At 34.5% G+C, this 6,000-nt stretch overlaps 1 protein-coding gene across 15 annotated transcripts in view; it reads left to right on the forward strand.

Moving 5' to 3' along the window:
• Nucleotides 1-6,000, forward strand: part of FoxP (forkhead box transcription factor P) — a 309,626-nt gene that overhangs the window by 104,538 nt on the left and 199,088 nt on the right. For 2 of the 15 annotated variants that reach the window (XM_018461144.1, XM_018461143.1), the window contains exon 2: nucleotides 1,742-1,795. The exons of the other annotated variants lie outside the window; for them this stretch is intronic. The gene's annotated coding sequence lies outside the window, so the exon portion shown is untranslated. The remainder of the gene's footprint in view (nucleotides 1-1,741; nucleotides 1,796-6,000) is intronic. 15 annotated transcript variants of the gene reach the window in all.

A 6,000-nucleotide genomic window follows, 5' to 3' on the forward strand; every position in this document is an offset into this window, starting at 1 on the left:
GAGAGAGAAAACTAATTATGCCTTTTTAATTATATGAGTTTTTACTGCAGTATTTAATTTTATATTTTGACAAGAAGATTTTGTAAATGCCATGCGGTAAAGATATTACAATTTTTTATAATGTCACGCTATTGTGAAAATTATTACATTGACATTATGTTTGCGCTGATTAAGATGCAAAATTTTTTTACTTTTTTTAAACAATATATATATATATTATATTAAAAAAAACACATGAAATTTATTGAGCTTATATTCACATATATAATAGAATTGCATAAAGAATTAATTTAAGAAATAATATCTAAGAAAAATTTGATTCATGTTAGATAAAAATGAATGCTAAAACGCAATGAATGATATAAAAAATATAATATAAAATAGTAATTATATTAATAATTCTAATATATTAACTGTAGAAATATTTTAAAATTTTTGTGTAACTCGCGAGAGTAGACATTAATTGTATTGTTACTTCTCTTATGAATTTGACTATCTTTTTAAATTATTTAATAGATGTAATACAGTTGACTTTTGCGACAAGAAATTGGACATTCTTGAAGACAATATTTCACTGTTGTTTTAAGATGCAGTGACAAACTGAGATCGAGGGCAAATCGTCGAACATAAAAGCGAAAAGCTGCATTGCGACGTCGAACACAGAGGTTTGGGGGGGGGAAGGGGGGAAGTGGTCGGCAGCGTCGACAACGAGAGATTGACTTGAAGGTTGCTCGCCGCGCGGGGGTGGTTTATGTAGGGGTTGTCGGCACGGAGCGGTGTGGCGGTTCGAGTTGGAGAAACGGTCTCAGCTCGCGCCGCTCGGCCTGAAATTCGCCCGAAGTAATCAATATTATAGCTCGCGAAGATATATGCGGGAGGATGTGGGCAAACAGTGTACACACGTGCATTGTTACATGGCCGGGGGAGGTGGACGGTATAAGGAGGGGTTGCCGGGAGAGATGAAGCTTCGTGGGAGGAGGTGATGAAGAAGGGGACTGAAGGGTGCCACGGGGCTCGCAGAGCGGAGCCACGGTTATGCGGGGCTGGCGGGAGGAGGGGTAGAGGGCCTGAACGGAGGAAGGAAAGGGGTGGACAGCCGGACAAACAAAACCCTTGCTGCTTCATTTCTGCCCGTCTGGCCAGACACCGACCCTTTATACGCGCGCGCTTCCGTCCTATGCTCGCCGCCACCCCTGCCCGATGCGTGATGGACTCGTACCACTCTTTCGTCGACGTTCCGAGACGAACGGGACTTTCTGCGCAGTACTTTTCGAGTTTGTTAATTAACGGAGTCGAAGAATACGTCGTAATGGCTCCGAATGGGATTGATAGTCTCAAACGCAGAGTATTGTTCTTCTCACTGGCGGAATGAATTTCGCCGGCTGGCTTGTCGTTATGAGAGACGTTGAAGAGGTTAGGGGCGCGTTGTACTCTTTCAATATTTTATTTATTCGGAATATATCCATTCAAAATTATAATCTTGAGAACTGAAAAGGTATATGTAATTTTTTAATTTATATACGGCTTCTGTATAAATTTTGCGTCTTTGGGTTATTTTTTTTAATATACATATTTTTGTAAAAAATCGTGTGTAATAAAAATACTTAAAAAAAATAATAAATCACCCAAGTAGAAATAATACTTTATATATAATGATGAAAAATGATAATTAACTATACGATTAATTTTTATATACATGCATTTCATTTATTACTTGACGATGATTTAATTTTTGTTTCAGGTCAGTGGTGTATACTTCCCTGGCTTCTGAGACACAGTGACGTGGCTTGTTGATGTGAGTCAGAGTACTTTTCGTAGTTGATGTGCATCTAATACTAAGACCTTTCGCAACTTATATAGAATGCGTAAAGTTTTATTACTTGCTTTCTTATTAAACATGTATTTGGAACTTAATGACTTTAGACGATACCTATGTCCTTTTAATTATGATAAAAAATTTATAAGACTGCGGATCAACTACATGAAGATTTACATAAAAGTAGATTTGCACTAATTCAGTTTAAGTATGACATTAAATAATGCGGGATACGTAGATAGAACTTTGTGCAAATAGAACTAAAGTTTCATTTTGATATATTCTGAATCATATTAATGGAGATTTTTATTTTATGAAATAATCCTATAGTTTTCGAGATTATGAATCTGGCAAAAAATCCAAGTTTGAGCCGATAGATAGTTAAAACGCATCGATTTGGATACCTAAAACAGAACCGATAGTTCTATTGTTAGTTTTAGATCGACGTCGCGACTCCTTCTGAATATTTAAACAACAAATATTAAAACTTTCGTCGCGCGGCGCGACGAAATCCAAAGTTCTCCCAGTCTTCGTAAACTCGCGATCAGAGATCACCCTTCATATGCGACGACCCTAAAACGTTATGGGTGTTGACGGCGAGCGTTGTCAAAATTTTGGCGTCGTACAACCCCCCGTTGCATATAAGGAATCACGATTTGGGCGAGTCGAGGGTAAGAAGGATGCCACCCGAATATTCGGGTGACATAATACTTCTTAAGTCGTAAACCTCCCTTGCTTCTCGGCTGAGCGGTATTCTTGAAGTTTCGTATCGGCAGTCGTACAACAAACACGATTATCGATGTCTCGTTCATTCCCTAAAGCGAAGGGGAGGAAAACGCACCCTCGGATCCCACGTGCTGCTCCTTTCAACCCTCTCTCTATCCGTGCCGCGTATTTTACGTCGTCGTTTCCCGAAGGATCTTTTTCCCACCAAGACCTTTAGAATTATCGCTTTCGCATCGAACCGACGGCATTATTTTGCAAATAAAATCATAAAAATTTATTTAAAAATATTTTATACGCATATGCATAAACCAATGTAAATTATAAAAACTATCAGAAGGAAGATGATCTTGTTTTTATTAATAAATTTGTAATTTTTGCTTGCACACGAGCAGTAGCATTTTTTATTTTCATCAAAAAATTGATTTGCATAAAAGTATATAGTACTTTTTCTAGTGAAACAATTAATTTTTTTGTTTACGTTTGCTGGAGAGTTAATCACCATACAATATGTGCATAATTTGCACTTCTTGGAATATGTATTATTCCAAGTATATAAAGTAAAGACTGCTAATATGAATGACTAAATCGAGAGTTAATTTTTTTCGTCATTTGTTCCAACGTATCTATTCGTATAGGATATGCGATGCATGTCAGGGCACTACAAGAATACATTTGACTCGTTTCCGGATCAACGTAGTGTTCGTTGGCTACTTGCTCATGCAGTACATTAGCATTCTAGCTAATTAAAACGTAACTGAAATTGTAATTGTCTGGGTTATCGATGGTAATGCGTAAGCGGATGGTGTGGCCGGAAGTTAGTCCGTTACGTTGCATACTGCATACTTTTTTCTGCTTGGCTCGCGAATAAAGGGGAATGCCTGATTGTGTGTTCTAGAAAAGCAGATGTACTGATAGTTTTTCTCCACAAAAGATGTTTCTGCCAATTAATTTCTACCACGCACGAGTCATTCTTATGCTTTCTCTTCTCTTTCTCTACTAATCACCTTGCACATAATTTAAATAAAAAAACATTTGGAATTTTCGGAGAAATTCTGTGAAATAAATATGGCAAGAATATAAATAAAATACAAAAACTATGCATGAAAAATATGTGCCTCATTGTATAAATCATCTTAGAATATTTTATATATCGTTCTATTTAATTGTTTTTCATTGTGTGCTTGAAAAAATGGCTAAATAATAACGTTGAAAAAATTATTCATACAAGTGAAATTGAATTATTTATGCAAACATATGATATTGTTTGGAGCTATATGTTAGAATTTTAGACATAAACGTTAACGTATGTAATCGAAGTTTATTTTTTTGACATAAACGTTGACGTGTGTAATCGAAGTTCAGAGAGCAAGTATATGTATATAATAATAACACGTATTAAAATGTATTCTATATATAAATTTTATTTTTATAAAATTTATTTTTTATATTTTATTCATCTTTTTGTGCTTTTCAAGACACTACTTGTTATAAGAATGATATAATTTCGCATTTAATTTGTATAATTACAACTAGTTACAGTAATTCGATATACGGTCAAATAGTTTCATTTCATTTGCTCTATTTAATCAAGTAGCCAAGTTAGTTGCCAACATTAAACGCATTCCCGATATTACTAAGATACTAATTATTTGCTGTCGGCCGAGTGGGGGCTGCTTTATCCTCTTGTATATGAATGGGTGCAGCGCGTTCCTGCCTGCCTGCGTACTAACCGCATAGAGGGTGGTTTCGGATGAACGCTCGGGATATTGCTTGCGTTATTGAGCGTGTTAATTGATATTTCTTTCGTTCGAATTTATTTTTAAAAGCGCAGAGCGGCTGGGAGCTTTCCCGCCTCCGGGAAATTTGCGTTTTCCTGAAACTGATAATAATATATACCGCCGATATATCATTATACCTTTGTCCTTTGTGTTCTCGTAGTGACACCAAGTGCTGACGACAATTAACATTTTTACATTATTTATTCACTTTTGTAGCTTGCGCGCGGGCGATCACGCGGCTGAAAATAATTCGCGCACTCGTTCTCCTTTGTACTAATTATAAATAAATATTTTACACAACCGTGAAAAAAGCGGCTTGGCCAACAGTATTATATAACAATTCCCGCCGATCTCGATATCTATAATTGACTTCCTTATTTATACGCATCTGCAATCGTAATATATTTTTTTCATATCTTATTTTAATACATTTTCTCTTCTTTAACAAAAGAATCCGCGTTGTTTGAAACATAGAAAAATATTAGCCATTTATTTCACAATATGCATTGTATAGTATATTGTATAATACGACATAAATCGTTTTAATATCATTGATGAAAGATATTATATTAAACAATAAATGTCAATACGTGGTCTAAATTTAAAAACGGAAAGATAAAGGGCATACACCACGAACGCAAGATATCCTTAGCGAGTAGTTTATATTTGATTACAATAAAATATAATCGAATTACAAATATTACATAGACGTTTCGGCCTTAAATCAGGCCATCTTCAGTATATAAGAATTTCGTAAATTTTTCAACGCAACAAACGACTAATCTAAGTTTATTTTCTCCTAACATGTCTAATTATTACGCAAGAACGCTTGTTAAAACTAAAAATTGTTTTTCATTTTTCCTTACATTGATGTTAGTCTAAAGAGTTTCGAGTTATAATGTCCAAAGAAATTCATCTTTTATTACAAATTTTCTGATAGTCCAAATGTTCGTAATTAGTTGTTAATTGAATGCAAAATTTCCAGATTCTGTGTTCCAGTCAACTTATGTGGATTAATATCGAAAGTGGATGAGTTGTAATAAAGTACTCGTTAAGATGTTATATTAGTTATTTATAATAATATACCTCGATATGTATAATATTGAAGAAGAATTAAAACGTAAAGATAGATTAACAGGAAATTGTTGATTTTGAGAATAGCATAGAATCATAATTTATGTATATACAGGGTGTTAGTTAAGTATGTTGCCATACTCAACAGAGCGATTCTTTGATTTATTTCAAGTAAAAAAGTCCATATAAACATGTGTCCTAAACAGCTTAGTTTCCGAAATAAAAAAATTTAAACGTGTAATAATAATCTGTTTATTTGAAAGAAATACAGCTTGAACTAGTCAAAAACTAATCAAAAACAGAAAAACAAAAACAGGCTTCAGTTCTTCTGATGAAATAAAACAATTAGATGAATTGTTGAAAACATATGTACAAGCTAACTGACCCGCAGCAACATCAGAACTGAAGTCTATTTTTGATTTTGTGATTTTGACTTTGACTTTGTCACTTTGTTTACGGTTGTGCGAATGGTAACTCACGTGAAGCATATTTATGCAGGAAGATATCTCCAACGCAATTTACCGTTTCGTCAAACATTTGTGAACATTCATCTGTATTTCGGAAATTAAGCCGTTTAGGACACATGTTTATATGGACTTTTTTACT

Source organism: Mycetomoellerius zeteki, unplaced genomic scaffold (assembly GCF_001594055.1).
Source record: "Mycetomoellerius zeteki isolate Tzet28-1 unplaced genomic scaffold, Tzet1.0 scaffold12, whole genome shotgun sequence".
In the NCBI taxonomy this organism is placed as follows: Eukaryota; Metazoa; Arthropoda; class Insecta; order Hymenoptera; family Formicidae; genus Mycetomoellerius; species Mycetomoellerius zeteki.